A 20,077-nucleotide genomic window follows, 5' to 3' on the forward strand; every position below is an offset into this window, starting at 1 on the left:
TGATAACTAATATTGAAATAACTCAATTTTTGGTGTACTTTCAAAAGTAGTTATGTCTATATACTAGCACAGATGTTTATATTATTAAACTCAAAATTCTTGCGTTTTATATATGAAGAAACACAGAATGAAGATATCCACACTGACAGAATATAAATGAAAATGCATTTAAAATAGCTGAATGTGGAACAATACTATAAGTACTTTTCATTATATTAAAATTTAAAATGTATTATATGACATTAAAAAAATAATCACTAATTATTTCACCATATAATCAACTGCATTTTATAGCAGATCATACTTCAGCCTCTATAAGTTCCAAGAGAGAAAATACTTTCTTCCAAGGGAGTGCAAGGGTAGTTCAGTTGTAGAATTCTCGCCTGCCATGTGGGAGACCCAGGTTCGATTCCCACTCCATGCACTTCCCCCCAAAAAACAAACAAACAAAAATTCAACAAATGGTGCTGCAATAACAGGATACTCACATGGAAAAATAAGGAAATGTGACCCTGCTATACAGCATACAAACAACAACAACAACAACAACAAAGCAACTTCCTTCCATTGGTCTCTAAATCTAATACCCCAATAATGATAGATAATTTCTTGATTCTTCTTAAGATCTAGATACCGCTGTATTTATAAAAGACAAAAAAGTGTCCTGCTGTTAAATCCCACTAAAAAGAATGTCAAATAAAAAAGAACATGGAGGTGCCATTCTTTATACAGTGAGATAAAATAATAAAACTTAATAATAGCAACGCTGTGGTGAAACTGCTATATCTGGACATTACTTACTGACTGCAATGCAAATTGTTATATATATATATATATATATATATATATATATATATATATATATATATATATATATATAAACCATGGAATAATTTTTTTAAAAGAATCCTATTAGCATATTGAGAACATCATAAGTCAAGAATAATATTCAAATTAACTAATTATTATGATGTACAAGAAATGCCATGACTGGAAGGCTGGCTCTTTTGGAACTTTTCTGGCTGTTTCTAGCATCCTTAACTGCTGCCCACTGAAATGGCTGCTTTCTATCACTGACAAATCCAGAAATACCATTTCTTCTTCTCAGACCCATCAAAGTAAAACTGAGAGTATGGTCTCCCTTAAAACCAATACCTATCTGAAGACGAAACTTCCAATATTATACTTCACTGTAGCATAAAGGAAAGAGCCTGGGTTTTAGAGGCAGACAACACTAAATTTGAGTACTAGCTATGCCACTTACTAGTTTCATGGCACAAGGCTGGGCAATTTACTGAACTCCTCTAAACCACATTCTTCCTATCTGCAAAATGTTGATAATATCTTTTCAAAGGATGAGATGAGAACAGGACAAGATAATTTAGTCAAAAGACTTACTACAGTCAGGCTTAGCATAGAGTAAATGCTGAATAACTGGCAGCTAGTATTACAATTACTACTGTCCTTTATAATGCAGTCATCCTTGTCTTTGACAAATACCTCATTTACATTTAACCGTTTTACCTACATATTCTCTAAATGTGGTCACTTTAAGATTAATAAATTTTGGGGAGACAGGGATTACGGCTAAACAGTTCTCTCTATACACTATCTTGCAATCAAATTCTTAATAAAGAAATAAATTTTCATAGTTTCCTGTTTATATAACTAAACACATATGCATCCTCAAATTACCCTGCTCAGAAGATGATACTTGCTCAAACATGGCAACTATTTCAAAGTTTTTAGAAAAAAATGAAATCAACTTAAAATGCAATTAGTTCATTTTCAATGTTTCAGTATCTGCCACAGAACTTGGTCATTAAACTCACTTCTGGAAAATATTTTCTCCCACTTTAAATACATTTGTTTATCAAATGACTCAGCCATTCTTCAGCAGGTTCCAGTTCATATTTAGAAAAGATTGGTCCTTATAGGAAAACTTTTCCCTACCCATGATATGTTAACTATACGATTCTCATGCCATGGGATCTTGGTAATTTAAATTTGCAGTTTCTGACGAAAAGTCTGTTGTAATTCTTATTTTTAGTCTTCTGCTTATAATGTCTTTTTTTCCTCTGGCTGCCTTCAAGATTTTCTCTTTTATCTTTGGTTTCAGCAGTTTGACTATGATGTATCTAGGTGTGTTCTATTTGTTATTTATCTTACTTGGGCTTCTCTAAGCCTCTTGGATCTCTGGTTTGATTTTCATTATTTTGGGGAAAATTTTCAGCCAATACCCCCTCAAATATTTCTTCTCATTATCTCTCTTGTCTCTGGAAATTCAAATACATGCATACTACACTGTTGATATTATCCCAAAGTTCTTGGATATCCTGCACTTTTTCCTACTACTTTTTTTCCTTTTAGCATTTCCGTTTGGATAATGTGACCTAACTTAAGTTCACAGATTCTTTCCTCACCTACCAAGTGTACTAAAATGAGCTCCTCAAAGGAATTCTTCATCTCTGTGAAATTTCTAGCATTTCCATTTGACTGTTTCTCCTAGTTCCACCTCTCCTTCCCATCTATCCATGCATGGTGTCTACCTTTTCCACCATAGCCTTTAACAGAGTTATTTCAAAGTCTCTGAGCCAGATTCTGTGGACAGCTTTGTCTTGGAGCTGGGTGGTGTTTTGTGCTGGCCCTGCAGCAGAGCTAACCACCTCCTGGAAGCCAGTGTCATTGAGGCTGGCTCTGTCTGCTCTCCCACGTGCTTCCAATATTTCTCATGAGCACCCAGTGGAGGCCCAAGGAAAAGAAGCTACAAGTGAATGCAAACTCCCCTGTGAGGGCCCTGAGCCATCTAGACTGATACCTCCCGCCTACACTTGGCTTCCAACAATTAATTCAACATTGCCTGATTTCTTCCTCCCCCTTACATGGCAGCCAGCCCGTCATGTTCTGCCAGCTGCACCAGCCTTACCCCACCTTGAATGCAGGCTATTTGTTTGACGTGTGACCTCAGTTTTCATAAGCCCAATAAAGTTATGACTTTTAGGCTGGGAACAGTGTTTTTTCCAGCTTTCTCCAACCTAGGTGGATGTACAAATCCACAATAGTTAAGACTTTCTAAGTAATACCATTGGGGCTTTTAGCTTCAGGAGAAAGAGGGTAAAAAGCAAAAGCTGAAAGGCCCTGAAAAGAGTTAACAACCTCTTTAACTCAGGGACTAGACATCATTAAACACTATTATGAAGAAACCTGCAAAACCTCAGCATGTTTGATCAGACAGTATATTTTAGTACTGTCAAGCAGACATATTTATGAGTGTTAGAGTTAGTGGGGTTTTAGCCCAAAGATAATTCATTCAACAAATATTTATTGACTGTTGATTATATAACAGGCAAGTTGGGATATCAGTGAGCAAACGAGCTAAAAAGTCCAATCTGTGAGGAATTTACATTCTAGAAGAACTTGTTATTTTTTAAATTATTATTGAAAAAAAAGGACATTTTTCTTTCTTCCGTTTCTATGGGCTTAAGGACAGAACCTTACTTCTTCCAAGTTTACCAAAACCTGTACTAATTACAGTGAGGTTTACATATGCAATCTTTACACATTTTAACTTCATTTGTGAGTCTTTCATACTTTATATTTAAATAACAGCAGATGGACAACAAATGGTCAATGTGCGTTAGATATTCATACAATTCCTTTTCAAATACTTCCAATAAGGAAAGGAAATGGATAGGGCAGTCATGTATTATCACAATGTATGCTAAAAGCATCAACCAATTATTCATGCACTCATTCAATAAATTCTTAGTATAAGGCACCATTCTAGAAATTATAGGGAGAACAAACAGAAAATACCATCTCCTGCCCTCAAAAGGATTACAAGGAGTAAAACTAATTCTGAATCTATGAACAGAAATGGAAAATCTGTTTAAAAACCAAATCAATAAATTGAGGGAGGACATGAAGAAGGCATGGGATGAACAAAAAGAAGAAATGGAAAGTCTGAGAAAACAAATAACAACTTATGGGAATGAAAGATACAGTAGAAGAGATGAAAAAAAACAATGGAAACCTACAATGGTAGATTTCAAGAGATAGAGGCTAGAATTAGTGATCTGGAGGATGGAACATCTGAAATCCAAAAAGAAACAGAAACTATAGGGAAAAGAATGGAAAAATTTGAGCAGGGGCTCAGGGAATTCAATGATAATATGAAGTGCACAAATATATGTGTTGTGGGTGTCCCAGAAGGAGAAGAGAAGGAAAAGGAGGAGAAAAACTAGTGGAAGAAATTATCACTGAAACTTTTCTGACTCTTATGAAAGACCTAAAATTACAGATTCAAGAAGTGCAACGCACCCCAAAGAGATTAGACCCAAATAGGCGTTCTCCAAGACACTTACTAGTTAGAATGTCAGAGGTCAAAGAGAAAGAGAGGATCTTGAAAGCAGCAAGAGAAAAACAATCCATCACATACAAGGGAAACCCAATAAGACTATGTGTAGATTTCTCAGCAGAAACCATGGAAGCTAGAAGACAGTGGGATGATATATTTAAATTACTAAAAGAGAAAAACTGCCAACCAAGACTTCTATATCCAGCAAAATTGTCCTTCAAAAATGAGGGAGAAATTAAAACATTTTCAGACAAAAAGTCACTGAGAGAATTTGTGACCAAGAGACCAGCTCTGCAAGAAATACTAAATGGAGCACTAGAGTCAGATACGAAAAGACAGAAGAGAGAGGTATGGAGAAGAGTGTAGAAAGAAGGAAAATCAGATATGATATATATATAATACAAAAGGCAAAATGGTAGAGGAAAGTATTATCCAAATAGTATTAACACTAAATGTTAATGGACTGAATTTCCCAATCAAAAGACATAGACTGGCAGAATGGATTAAAAACAGGATCCTTCTATATGCTGTCTACAGGAAACACATCTTAGACCCAAAGATAAACATAGGCTGAAAGTGAAAGGTTGGGAAAAGATATTTCATGCAAATAACAACCAGAAAAGAGCAGGAGTAGCTATACTAATATTCAACAAATTAGACTTCAAATGTAAAACAGTTAAAAGAGACAAAGAAGGATACTATCTACTAATAAAAGGAACAATTAAACAAGAAGACATAACAATCATAAATATTTATGCACTGAATCAGAATGCCCCAAAATATATGAGGAATACAATGCAATTACTGAAAAGGGAAATAGACACATCTACCATAATAGTCGGAAACTTCAATTCCCCACTCTCATCAATGGACAGACCATCTAGACAGAGGATCAATAAAGAAACAGAGAATTTGAATATTACAATAAATGAGCTAGACTTAACAGACATTCATAGGACATTACACCCCACAACAGCAGGATACACCTTTTTCTCAAGTGCTCATGGATCATTCTCAAAGATAGACCATATGCTGGGTCACAAAGCAAGCCTCAACAAATTTAAAAAGATTGAAAACATATGCAACACTTTCTCGGATCATAAAGGAATGAAGTTGGAAATCAATAATAGGCAGAGTGCCAGAACATTCACAAATACGTGGAGGCTCAACAACACACTCTTAAACAACCAGTGGGTCAAGGAAGAAATTACAAGAGAAATTAGTAAATATCTCGAGGTGAATGAAAATGAAAACACAACATATCAAAACCTATGGGACGCAGCAAAGGCAGTGCTAAGAGGGAAATTTATTGCCCTAAATGCCTGTATCAGAAAAGAAGAAAGGGCAAAAATTCAGGAATTAACTGTCCACTTGGAAGAACTGGAGAAAGAACAGCAAGCTAACCCCAAAGCAAGCAAAAGGAAAGAAATAACAAAGATTAGAGCAGAAATAAATGAAATTGAGAACATGAAAACAATAGAGAAAATCAATAAGACCAGAAGTTGGTTCTATGAGAAAATCAACAAGATTGATGGGCCCTTAGCAAGATTGACAAAAAGAAGAAGAGAGAGGACGCAAATAAATAAGATCAGAAATGGAAGAGGAGACATAACCACTGACCTCGCAGAAATAAAGGAGGTAATAACAGGATACTATGAACAACTTTACGCTAATAAATACAACAATGTAGATGAAATGGACAAGTTCCTAGAAAGGGATGAACAACCAGCTTTGACTCAAGAAGAAATAGATGACCTCAACAAACCAATCACAAGTAAAGAAATTGAATCAGTCATTCAAAAGCTTCCCAAAAAGAAAAGTCCAGGAGAAGACGGCTTCACATGTGAATTCTAACAAACATTCCAGAAAGAATTAGTACCAATTCTGCTCAAACTCTTCAAAAAAATCGAAGTGGAGGGAAAGCTACCTAATTCATTCTATGAAGCCAACATCACCCTCATACCAAAACCAGGCAAAGATATTACATAAAAAGAAAACTACAGGCCAATCTCTCTAATGAATATAGATGCAAAAATCCTCAACAAAATTCTAGCAAATCGAATCCAGCAATACATTAAAAGAATTATACATCATGACCAAGTAGGATTCATCCCAGGTATGCAAGGATGGTTCAACATAAGAAAATCAATTAATGTAATACACCATATCAACAAATCAAAGCAGAAAAATCACATGATCATCTCAATTAATGCAGAGAAGGCATTTGACAAGATTCAACATCCTTTCCTGTTGAAAACACTTCAAAGGATAGGAATACAAGGGAACTTCCTTAAAATGATAGAGGGAATATATGAAAAACCCACAGCTGATATCATCCTCAATGGGGAAAAATTGAAAACTTTCCCCCTAAAATCAGGAACAAGACAAGGATGTCCATTATCACCACTATTATTCAACATCGTGTTGGAGGTTCTAGCCAGAAATTAGACAAGAAAAAGAAATACAAGGCATCAAAATTGGAAAGGAAGAAGTAAAACTATCACTGTTTGCAGACGATATGATACTATACATCGAAAACCCGGAAAAATCTACAACAAAACTACTAGAGCTAATAAATGAGTACAGCAAAGTAGCAGGTTACAAGACCAACATTCAAAAATCTGTAGTGTTTCTATACACTAGCAATGAACAAGCTAAGGGGGAAATCAAGAAATGAATTCCATTTACAATTGCAACTAAAAGAATAAAATACCTAGGAATAAATTTAACTAAAGAGACAAAAGACCTATACAAAGAAAACTACAAAAAACTGTTAAAATAAATCACAGAAGACCTAAATAGATGAAAGGGCATACCGTGTTCATGAATTGGAAGACTAAATATAGTTAAAATGTCAATTCTACCTAAATTAATTTACAGATTCAATGCAATACCAATCAAAATCCCAACAACTTATTTTTCAGAAATAGAAAAACCAATAAGCAAATTTATCTGGAAGGGCAGGGTGCCCCGAATTGCTAAAAGTATCTTGAGGAAAAAAAACGAAGCTGAAGGTCTCACGCTGCCGGACTTTAAGGCATATTATGAAGCCACAGTGGTCAAAACAGCATGGTACTGGCATAAAGATAGATATATCGACCAATGGAATCGAATAGAGTGCTCAGATATAGACCCTCTCATCTATGGACATTTGATCTTTGATAAGGCAGTCAAGCCAACTCACCTGGGACAGAACAGTCTCTTCAATAAATGGTGCCTAGAGAATTGGATATCCATATGCAAAAGAATGAAAGAAGACCCATGTCTCACACCCTATACAAAAGTTAACTCAAAATGGATCAAAGATCTAAACATTAGGTCTAAGACCATAAAACAGTTAGAGGAAAATGTAGGGAGATCTCTTAGGAATCGTACAATTGGAGGCCGTTTTATGGACCTTAAACCTCAAGCAAGAGCACTGAAGAAAGAAAGAAATAAATGGGAGCTCCTCAAAATTAAACAGTTTTGTGCATCAAAGAACTTCATCAAGAAAGTAGAAAGACAGCCTACACAATGGGAGACAATATTTGGAAACAACATATCAGATAAAGGTCTAGTATCCAGAATTTATAAAGAGATTGTTCAACTCAACAACAAAAAGACAGCCAACCCAATTACAAAATAGGAAAAAGACTTGAACAGACACCTATCAGAAGAGGAAATACAAATGGCCAAAAGGCACATGAAGAGATGCTCAATGTCCCTGGCCATTAGAGAAATGCAAATCAAAACCACAATGAGATATCATCTCACACCCACCAGAATGGCCATTATCAACAAAACAAAAAATGACAAGTGCTGGAGAGGATGTGGAGAAAGAGGCACACTTATCCACTGTTCGTGGGAATGTCAAATGGTGCAACCACTATGGAAGGCAGTTTGGCGGTTCCTCAAAAAGCTGAATATAGAATTGCCATATGACCCAGCAATACCATTGCTGGGAATCTACTCAAAGGACTTAAGGGCAAAGACACAAACAGACATTTGCATACCAATGTTTATAGCAGCATTATTTACAATTGCAAAGAGATAGAAACAGCCAAAATTTCCATCAACAGACGAGTGGCTAAACAAACTGTGGTATATACACACGATGGAATATTATGCAGCTTTAAGACAAGATAAACTTATGAAGCATGTAATAACATAGATGGACCTAGAGAACATTATGCTGAGTGAGTCTAGCCAAAAACTAAAGGACAAATACTGTATGGTCCCACTGATGTGAACCGACATTTGAGAATAAATTTGGACTATGTCATTGGTAACAGAGACGAGCAGGAGTTAGAAACAGGGTAAGATAATGGGTAATTGGAGCTGAAGGGATACAGACTGTGCAACAGGACTAGATAAAAAAACTCAAAAATGGACAGCACAATACTACCTAATTGTAATGTAATTATGTTAAAACACTGAATGAAGCTGCATCTGAGCTATAGTTTTTTTTGTTTGTTTGTTTATATATTTTTTGTATTTTTCATTTTTATTTTTTCTCTATATTAATACTATCATTTTATTTCTTTTTCTGTTGTCTTGCTATTTCTTTTTCTAAATTGATGCAAATGTACTAGGAAATGATGATCATACATCTATGTGATGATATTAAGAATTACTGATTGCATATGTAGAATGTAATGATTTCTAAATGTTGTGTTAGATAATTTTTTTTTAATTAATAAAAAAAAAAAGCTTGCCTAAGAGTAGCCTCTAGAATAGGCTGTTGTTTTCTTTTAATTCACAACATACGGTTTACAAACCATTTTACTTTTCTACAGTCCAGAAAATTCTGAATTTCACAACATCTCATCTCAAAATTTTTGATAGAGAACTCTGAATATCCACATATATATGATGGCATATATTTTACCTGAGATAGAGTGATTTTTTTCACTTATTTCAAAAACAAAAAACAAACAAATCTTCAAAGTATTCCACAGTGTGCTGTGCATCTCTTCCTGAAGAGGTTTATAGGTAAATCATTTAAAAACGATTAAGTCCCCAAAAATGATTAAACCCAAAAAAGGGTTAAGTTGCTAAATAAGTTGGAGAAACATTTAATATCCTCTTTACAATTTTCTTTTTATACTGGCTGTGTGTTTACTTCCCAGCCTATGTTTATTGAACAGAGGACCTGCCTTGTGGAAGAAGACACAGCAACAAAACCAGATTAGGTTTTTCAGTAAAGATTCACTCAAGTAACTTCCTTTCCTGGGATTTCCAATGCATATTAGCATATTAAAAGCTATGAGTGGTCCTAGAATATGGAGCCCATTGAACTGTTTTTCCCATCTTCCAAAATTATTAGAGCATAGAACCCTCACTCTACCCCCCAACCCCCACCCTTGTAATTCATTCTTTATGATCAGGAGATTTAATGTATAGGACACGAGTTGGTAAGCAATTTGTTAAAGCAATTATATTTAAACTTTCATTAATAAAATAAAATTATTATAAAAGTTCTTAAAGAATTTCATGAATAAATACAAGTTGTAACATCCTCACTAATTTTTAACCTTCTTCCCAACCCTGTATGTATAACACTTTCTTTAGAAAGTACCTTTTCAGCTCTCCTAAATCCCCTCTTGGCACTCACATTTCCCCCAACCACTGCACATTGCCCAGGTTTCTGTGAACTTGGCCCCAGCATGCTACCAGCTGCTTCAGTCATAGTGGTCACTTCTGGTTGATGAAGCTAATGAAAGGGAACACACTAATTTCTTTACTTCACGGTCAGGGAACAAATGGATAGTGGTACAGAAAGGCACTGGGTTGTTTTGTTTTATTTGTCTCTGTTCATTATATGAACTGATCCACAAAGTTCCTCCCGGCATGTCAGTTCCAAAACACCTGCTGTTTCTCCATCACGCGACAGACAGAAGTATTAAAAATGACCCCACATCTCCTGCCTGCAGTTTCCACTTTTCATATAAAAGGAGGCAGATTTCCACTTGGCTATTTTTCAGTTATAGTATCTGTTCACTGATGCATTTCACTTAAACACAACAGTAAATCTAGCTATATTCTTAAAGCTCAACAATCTGCAATTTTTACAAATAACATTGTTCAGAAACCATTTCTGAAACAATCTGCACCATTTTGAACCAAGTTTGTGAATCTTAATGAGAATTTATTTCAAGCTGCTATTTACTGAGTGAACTTTATACCTTGCATAATTGATGTTTGTTGGTTTTTTTCCTTAAAAAAAAAAAAAAACCTGTCTCTGCAGAGACAGCTTGGGTCTGAAGTAGCTGTGGTCGGATACTGGTTAGTCCCAGGCCTGCCTTGAGGTAGAAGATACAGCATAAAAGCAGGGTTCGCCAGTGAGATGCACTCAACTAATCTTTACTGAACATCCCACGGTGTGCAAGGCGCCCTGAAAAGCAGGGTGGGTGACACAACAACGAATCCAACCCAGATCCTGTCACCAGAAATGGGAAAAGGGAAGTATGTCAGTGTTAATAATGCAAGGAAAAGTGTGCCAAGTGCCACAATTGAGGTACCAATAAAGCAATTTAGGAATCTAGGAGATGGTAATCATTCATAACATCTGAAAAGACTACTGCAAGGCGACCAACCACCCTAAAAATTAATTATGCCTCTTGTCTAATCGTAGTGGTGGTGTCTGAACTGCAAAGAGCCACCCTGTCTATAACTTACAGGAAAACAATGTGGGTTGTTTTGGTGCTGTCTGGTTTTTGTTTTTTCTTTGCCACTGATGAACAGAAAAATGGCCAAAATGTTTCTACAATTGGAATACAGTGTGCCAATAATTAACTACGGGGACCAAATTTGTTTATTTTAATAGATCAACCTGTATTTTTCCACATTTTCTTTTTCTTTAAAAACAAAAATGTCATTTCTTTCTGAAGAACTGAGATCTGGCTTTATATGATGACAACAATGAGAATTCAGTCTGTCTAGCAATATATGCCAAAGATGTATAAAACTACAAAGAATTGACTTCACACTTAGAGTACTAGCTGCCTATATGACCCCACCCCACCTAGGTCTGCTAGGGAGTGAATTTCTATTCCTAGTATTTAATTAATTTATTCATATTACATACATTGATGCATCTAGTGGTTTAAATTTCCAACTGCTAACCAAACTCTGTGAGGGTACAGTCAGTCTATTTTGGTTTGAAAGGTCCCCTTAAAGCACCTGGGGGATGGACATCCCCCACTTTCTTCTGTGAACCCAAAGCACATAGCTTTGCTTTGATGAGTCTCAGCACTCACTTATTTGTTTTTTTTTAAGCCAGAACACAGTCATGGGCAAAAAGGAAAAATAAGAGACTACAAAAGTGACCCCTTCTTTATCAAAAAGAAAAAGGTAAATTCTGGATTCCTACTTAGAATTATAATTACTTTTCTACCCAAATATGAATTATAAGGATGATAATTATCCAGCTATATAAAGCCCAAAGCAACTAGCGACCAGAAGGCTCAGCATCACTGGGAGCTTGTCACATATGCAGAATCTCAGGTCCCACTTCAGACCTAATGAATCTTAATTTGCATTTTAATAAGATCCCCAGGTGAGCTGTCTGTACATTGAAGTCGGAGATACCCTGACTTAGGAAGAAAAGGGCATCAAAGTGACTTGGAAAAAAAGCCCCAAACATGAAAAACAAACCCTACTTTCACAAGCAGAAAAACTGTCTCCATAAGAAGGTGCAAGAGAGAGGGCAGGCTTGAGATTAGCTGGATTTTCTTTTGTTACTAATTTGCTTTGTGACTGCAGAAAAGTCTCTTGGTGTCTTCTATTTTCTCATGTGTAAAATAAGGATAAAAATACTTCCTCACAAAATTGGTATGAATTTCAATGAGGTAACTGAAAACGACTGGTGAAACCTATTAACTAACTGGAAGGAACTGTGGTCCCTGCACCTAACCAACTACCTGACTCTCTGAGTGCGATGACGGCGAGGTGGCCGCACACCTGAGCAGTTCCCGTTCAGGCCTGTTATCTTGATGAGAATAAAAACAGCACTCCTGTCCCTTCTTAAAAGCGTTGTGGTTTGGACAATAAATTACACAGCCACCCTAGTTTCTAACTCTACCCACAGCTTCAGATCTGCCAAACACCATGCATATGATAGATGCCTCACAGCAGAAAGAAAGCTGTTTACTTTATTCTTGGAATTTAAAAAAAGCTGCAATGTTTGTCAACCATATATAATAGCAAAAATGTTTTAAAATAAAATAAGCTTTCTATTATATTAAGTCAACATAAGGTTGCTGGAAAATATTAGAAATAATGTAAAAAAAAAACAGAAAACACAACCCACAAATGCTTTAGCAAACTTAGCACTATTGAATTCTCTGCATGTTTCCCCACGACATTATTTACATTAATAACCATCATTTAACAATCTCACTGGTCTAATTTAAATAATGCTGTGTTAAGAGTTTGGTATCAGATTCTTACAGTGCCAAGGCACTGTGATAAAATATCTAGTTTCATGATGACTATTTAGAAAATTTAGTATAGTAGAGGCTGAATAAATACTAAAAGTTAAGACAGTCCCTGGCTCAAATCTTTGTTATGGTAATAATTCAGCATCTCCTAAAGCAAAGAACTCCTATCATAGATGGTCCCTGGGGACACACTGGCCCAAATGATGTACAACTTTTTAAGACCTGGTCACCCAAAACAAAAAAATACTTCAGAGGCATAAAGCCAAGCATCAAAACTTCCCAGGCTACATTCAGCAGCTTAGATATCTGAGTCGGATCGCCTAGAGCAGCTGGTGTATGACTCCATTAAATCTCAACATGTGTCTACACAGGAAAACAATGGGGCTGCAGTGTGTCTAAAAAAGCCAATAAGGCAGATGCCACATAATCAATATAGTGAAAATTCTGCCTAGACCCAAAGAAACAAAATCTTGCTCTAAATCAGGCAAGATATCCAAATCTTTGGCAAGATATCCAAAGAATAGGAAATACTATTGCTTTTCACTTGCTTGCTTGTTAGTGACGCTTTTCAACAAGCTAAGATGGGCTCAAAGATGAGAGATAAAAGCAGCTTTAGAAATGCTGATTATCACAGACCCACAGATGGCTCAAAGAAACAGAGGGCTCAACATTAAACATTTCAATGCATGGTAAAGGTCTAACTTCCATATCATTCCTTTAAAAAATCACAAATAATACCATTTTTATAGCGCAAAGCACTTAAACAAATATTATTATATTTGACTAAACTAAATATAAACTAAAATGTTTGAAGTATGGAGGTACTATTAACTTACATTTTCTAAACTTTAATTTATGTTTAATAGAGGAGTAGTTGAGGGTGCACGGGTGGTTCAGTGGTAGAATGCTCACCTGCTATGCAGGGGGCCTGGGTTCAATTCCTGGCCCAGGCACACGCACGCGCGTACACAAAAGAAGAACAGTGGAGCCTCAGGAACGTTTAGTGACTGATCTGAGGGCACCAAGATGGGGTGGTGATGCAGGTCTGACCTGTCTCCCAGCTCACTGCTCTGATCATAACTAAGAAGCTCAAGCTTAAAGTAAGAAGTTTAAAAACCCTTGAAACTTAACTAAAACTAATCTAGCTCTAGCTGCTCTAGAATTTTCAATCCTTATTCATATCAATCCTTATTCATATCACCTGAAAGAGAATGACAGGAGAAGATTTATTATAAGTCTGAATGCTTCCTTGGAAGTAGAACTTAAACAATTTTACCCTTGGGCTGACTTTCACAAGCGAAAGCAACAAACTAAATCCTTGTAATGACACAGCACAGAACAGCTCTAAAATAAAAGCACTAGAATTTTGCTGTTCTAAAAATACCACTTAAAATGGAAATGGGTCTGTTATTTTGTGAGACATAGTTTCAGAAATACAGGCCATTTTCTACCATATTAAGGCTTTTTTTTTTTGGCATGGGCAGGAACTTGGAATCAAACCCAGGTCTCCGGCATGGTAGGTGAGAAGTCTGACTGCTGAGCCACCGTGGCCCACCCTAGTAAAGCATTTTTAACTAGGAAAAGCTGTAGAGAGAAAAACCACACAATGTTATAATACTGATATAATCAACTTTGACAGAACTGTAAGGAAATTCTGATGTGAAAGTAATGGATCTTCTGACACGACCCTACCCCCTTAAATAAAGATATTGGATTATCTTTAGCAAATTACTGAATCTTTGTAAGCCTCAGTTTCCCTATTTATAAAGTATGGATAATGATATATTTTATTTTGGAGACTACTAAAGAGAATTAAGTAAGAAAAATCATACAAAATAATAAATGTTAACTTGTATTATTTATTGTTTGATAAATATTTTGTGAGAAAGGCAACTAGAGCTACTTTTAGTGCAGTGGTTAATGGGAAAAAAATACTAAAAATGTCACATTTTCTAAAAAACAATCAACTGACTACATTTTGTGATGAGTAATATAATTGGTGTGATAAAATTACTGGGGAAAAAAACAGACTTTTAAGACAATAACCATCATGGAGATTAGAGGATGATAAGGAAGAAAGGCACAGCTTACCAGAAAGATATAACAACTCTCTACTTTTTAGGCATGTCATAAAATATTCTCAAAATATAGAGGGGGCGGGCCGCGGTGGCTCAGCGGGCAAAGTGCTTGCCTGCTATGCCGGAGGACCTCGGTTCAATTCCCGGCCCCAGCCCATGTACCAAAAACGGAGAAACAAAATACAATAAAACAAGAAAATGTTTCCCTTTCTTCCTCCCTTCCTTCCTTCTATCCTTCCTTCCTTCTCTCTGTCTTTCCTTTAAAAAAAAAAAAAAAAAAAAAAAAAAAAAAAAAATATAGAGGGCAAAACTGGATAGAACAAAGGGGAAAAACTGATACTCCCACCAGTCTGGTAGAAAACTTATACCTCTCAATTTTTGCTAAGTCAAAAAAATTAGTTATATATCAAAGATCTGAATAACACAATTGAAAGGTTAACTTAATAACTTTATATAAAACCCCAGACCCAACAATTACAGAATATACCACTTACTCAACCCCAGGCAGAACATTTATAAAAAACTGACCACAAAAGAAGTATAAAATTAATTGCAACAAACTGTGAAGAAATCAATGCCAGACAGGCTAACTAACTGGATATCAATATCAAAAAGATAAATAACTTTCCTGTAAAGGTTTAAAAACTTTAAAGTACACTTCTAAATAAATCTTTGGTCAGACAACATTTAAAAATTTATAACAAAATATACTGTGGCAAAATTGTAGCATGCAGCTAAACCACTGCATCCACAGTTTAAAATACATAGCATTAAATGCCTGTGTTACATAGGAAGACTAGAACTTAAATTGCTTAGTGTCCACCTTAAGAAATAGGTTGGGGGGCGCTGGTGGGAGGGAAGAGACAAAGGAGGAGGAGGGCCAAAATAACAGTAAAAACAGAAACTAATGTTAAAACTCAAACAAGGGCAGGCCATGTGGCTCAGCAGACAAAGTTCTCACCTGCGATGCCAGATACCCCGTGTGCTGGTTTGAAAGGATATATGTCCCCTAGAAAAGCCATGTTTTCACCTAAATCCCATTTCATAAAGGCAGAATAATCCCTATTCAATACTGTATGTTTGAAATTGTAATCAGATCATCTCTCTGGAGATGTGATTTAATCAACAGTGGTTGTTAAGGTGTTTTAGGTGACATGTCTCCACCCATTTGCGTGGGTCTTGATAAATTTCTGGAGTCCTATAAGACAGGAAACATTCTGCAGAATGAAGGAAATTGGGACAGAGCAGGGAATGCTGCAGCACCATGAAGAAGAGAGTCCATCAGCCAGCACTTTGGAGATGAAGAAGGAATACGCCTCCCTGGGCAGCTTCATGAAACAGGAAGCCAGGAGAAGAAGCTAGCAGATGACACCGTGTTCGCCACGTGCTCTGCCAGATGAGAGAGGAACCCTGACCATGTTCACCATGTGCCCTTCCACTTGAGAGAGAAACTCTGAACTTCACGGCCTTCCTGAACCAAGGTTATCTTTCTCTAGATGCCTTAGATTGGACATTTCTATAGACTTGTTTTAATTGGGACATTTTCTCGGCCTTAGAACTGTAAACTAGCAACTTAGTAAATTCCCCTTTAAAAAGCCATTCCATTTCTGGTATATTGCATTCCAGCAGGCAGCAAACTAGAACACCCACGTTCATTTTCTGGTGCCTGCCCATGCAAAAAAAAAAAAACCAAACTCAAACAAAACAGAGGATAAATAAAGTTAGCATTAGTTCTGGGAAAACACTAATAAAAAATAAAATATAAAAATCTCTGGCAAGATTAGAGGAATAGTGGAGAAAAAATGAGATATTTCCTTCGGAAAGAGGATATAAATACAGATTTAAGAAAATGAGAAGGAAAAGAAAATGCTATAAATAACCTTATATAAATACAAACTCGAAAACAGATTAAATGGATAAATTTCTAGAAAATTACAAGATTTTCTAAAAGATTATTTAAGAAGAAAAATAGGACAAGAATAGCCCTATGACTCTTAATAAAATCAGTACTTTTAAAAAAATCTTCCCACAGAGAAAAATAGCAAAACCTGAACAGTTTTACAGATATATTTTGACAAAATTTCAGACAGGCGACTAGCTAATTCAATTCTGGTACAGAGTCACAGCATCCTAGGAAGTATTCAGTCAGAGAAAATGGGATAGGAATAGGGATTTAGAAATACAAAGTAGAAGTAGCAGAAGTACTGGGCAAAACAAGATCATTTTCAGAAATTCACCTAAAAGCTGACATGTATACTTACAAACTAGAGCAAGGACAAAAAAGATCCTGCTCCCTTCAGTAATCAGAACTTGAGGGCAGTGAGAGAAAAGATAAAAACTCAAGGTACTCAAAATACTCTGGAAGCCAGGGGCAGCTCCGATTCCTCCGGGATATTTAGGTTTAAGGGTGAGGGGGGCAGAGGCAAGGGTCAGGCCTTCAAACTGCAGAGCAGAAGTGCTTATCATTTCTAATTTTTAGTTCAGTGTGTAGGGAATAAGACTATCTTACTTCCTTGAATCCAAGAACCCAACAGTTGTTGGGTTTTTTTGGCTTCAAAACAAAAATAGCCCTGGAGATTTTGTAACAGATTGGAGCTAGAGGGGACAACAGGATTGATTAGGAAGGTAGACTACGCCATTAAATATGAATGGACAGTAACAAGAGATCCCACTTTCAGAAATATTAAAACACACACAAAATTGTACCTTAGGCTGCATTAGGAAGGGCAAGGAACTTCCCTAGCATCACCACTACCTGAGATAGCACCACCCTCATCTTCCCAGGTTCCAGGTTCCAACGTAAAATCACATCAGATTTTGCATTATGAAAACTGTTCTTGGGGCTATTTCTCCAACAGTTACTTCTCCATCACTGCATCTGGCAGTGAGGATACAACCAATTCCAAGATCTAGAAGAAGATGCATCTGGCTTAGAATCTACACTTTCTGCTACTGACGCTGCTGGGTTTTCTCCATCATCTCTCCCTTCTTCGCAGTCTTCTCTTTCACCTTCTTTTCCCTCCATTCATCTCTCTCTGGTACCAGAAGACAGGATTGTTATCAGAATAGACTGTCACATTTTCAGAAAGCACAGAACTAGCTTGCAGCTGATTACCTGATGGGAATGGGATTTGTTTCACTTCATTTCCAATTTCTGAGAATTAGCTCACTTTCATTCTTCAACTTCTTTCTTCAGCTCAGCATTTTCAACACAAAGTTTCTTCTTCCCTTTCAAAGTTGCCTGCAAAATTGCCTTCTCTTCAAGAATGGCAACTCCTTACTTATGATATTCAATCATTTGGTCTGCCTCTGCACCCTTCTGGTCCAACCTTTTCAGAACAGCATCGCTGGTTGCTATTTTTTGCCAAAAGCAGCAGAAAATCAGGCACATTCAGCCTCCCTTGGACACTGCAGACATCACCCATGTGAAAAGGTGGGTGGGACCTCCCCCATCTACAGACAGCGCTGTGCTCACTGGAAGCAGTGGGAAGGGCTGAAGGCCAGAACCCATGAGAGTGCCCACTGGGGAGAGAAATAATAACCTTTAGTTTCTTAGACACCATATGTCCCCTAACGTGGACTAAAACTGATTGAAATTTGGAGAAACTTCATTAGACTGTTGATTAATGGTAGAGTCATTAAATCTAAAAACCTGGGATCTTTTTTCACATGAAATGCTACCAAATCTGTAGTCCTTCAATATTTGTGCTATTGGTTTTAAAATTAATTTTCAATGAATTCTACTTCAGCTTTGATGTTGAGGCTTGTCAGGACAGCTTCGAATTTAGAATGAGTACCTCTGGTATTTGTTACCTCTGACAGCTGTAAGATACCTGCAAATCTGATAAGCACACTTCTAAATTCTCCCACACAAAGAATCTATTGGCTGTGCTGGGCCTTAGTTCAGATAAAATACTCATAGGAGTTAATAAATCACAGGTATATTATCTTGTACCCTGAGAGCTCTCTCGATTATATCTTATATTTAAAAAAAAAATCCTTTCCGGAAATGCAGATAGGAAATTAAACATAAAGATACAAACTTGTTATTATTCCTTATGAGCTTTAATGGTGTTTACTTACTAAGATTTGACTTTAGGGAATTCTCTCCTTGTCCTTAAGGCTAGGACTGCCCTTTAAATAAAAAACTCAAGGTACTTAGCTTAATTAGTGACAAGAACAGGCAAGCTCTTTTTGAAAATCAAGGCATTTATATGTGTTTGCCTTCTGGCACTTTCCCCCCATTCTCCATGATACCACAAAATTGTTTTAAATTCTTCAGTGATTATGTCTGCAAGTCCCTTTAGCCCATTGGATGTGTTATCTGGGTCTTGAAACCTGAATTAATGTAAAGCACCGTGATGCCTTCTTCCTATCTTACCTACATTGGAGTATACTTTGGACCTTACACTGTTCTCTTAAAACCATGTCGTTCAAAAATGATTCTTCTTAGTAAAGAGTTTAGCAATAAAATACATATTGAGAAGCTTTGCCTTTTTTTTGTACATGACATCAGCTTCTGGACACTGGCTTGAGCCTTTCTTTGCTCTGCTACATATTCTCTTAAAAATATTTTTAAAACTGGCTTTAGAGTTAGTGGTAAATTTCAGGCCAAGATTTAACCTTGTGTCTGAAAAACTCATACTTTTTTGAAGTCATCTTAGTTATATATATTTTCTTCTTATAACTTGTGTTCATATCTTTTAAAAACCTAAGCTCATCAGAGAGCTCCTTTCTTAGCGAGAGTGTTTTTTTTTAAATGTCTCCTGCTTTTCTCTCATGGGCAGCTTCTAATCTCCCCATATTTAACCTGCCATGTCTACACCAATTATTCCTGAATATCTGCAGTGTCTACTTGACTCCTGAATTTCAGACTTGTACACTTGATGTACAAAGCTATATTCATAAAAAGAACTCAGCATTGTCCTCCTCTCCAACTCGGACCTCTTCCAGAATTCCCTGTTCATGGAATCACCACGTCAACTTTCTCCTCTTCCCCACCCCGATGTCTAACCAGTCTCAGGCCTCAATTGCAACAAAGGCTTTCACACAGCTCTTACCTTCTGCTCTCCCAGACACCCCCACAGCCCATTCCTCAGGACTATGCTTGCAAAAGCCTTCACTAGAACCCTGCCAGGGGAAGGAAGGGCCAAGGGCCACGAGTCCAAGGACAGCTGGCTGTCAAGGACTGACAAGAATATGCGTTGGAGCAGAGTGGTGTG

At 36.6% G+C, this 20,077-nt stretch overlaps 1 protein-coding gene and 1 pseudogene across 1 annotated transcript in view; both read right to left on the bottom strand.

The window, feature by feature from the left end:
* MIPEP (mitochondrial intermediate peptidase) overlaps positions 1-20,077 on the bottom strand; it is a 208,707-nt gene that overhangs the window by 73,945 nt on the left and 114,685 nt on the right. The window lies entirely within an intron of this gene.
* LOC143679600 (aminoacyl tRNA synthase complex-interacting multifunctional protein 1 pseudogene) lies at positions 16,844-20,008 on the bottom strand (annotated as a pseudogene).

The sequence above is a fragment of the Tamandua tetradactyla genome, chromosome 4, assembly GCF_023851605.1.
Source record: "Tamandua tetradactyla isolate mTamTet1 chromosome 4, mTamTet1.pri, whole genome shotgun sequence".
Classification (NCBI taxonomy): domain Eukaryota; kingdom Metazoa; phylum Chordata; class Mammalia; order Pilosa; family Myrmecophagidae; genus Tamandua; species Tamandua tetradactyla.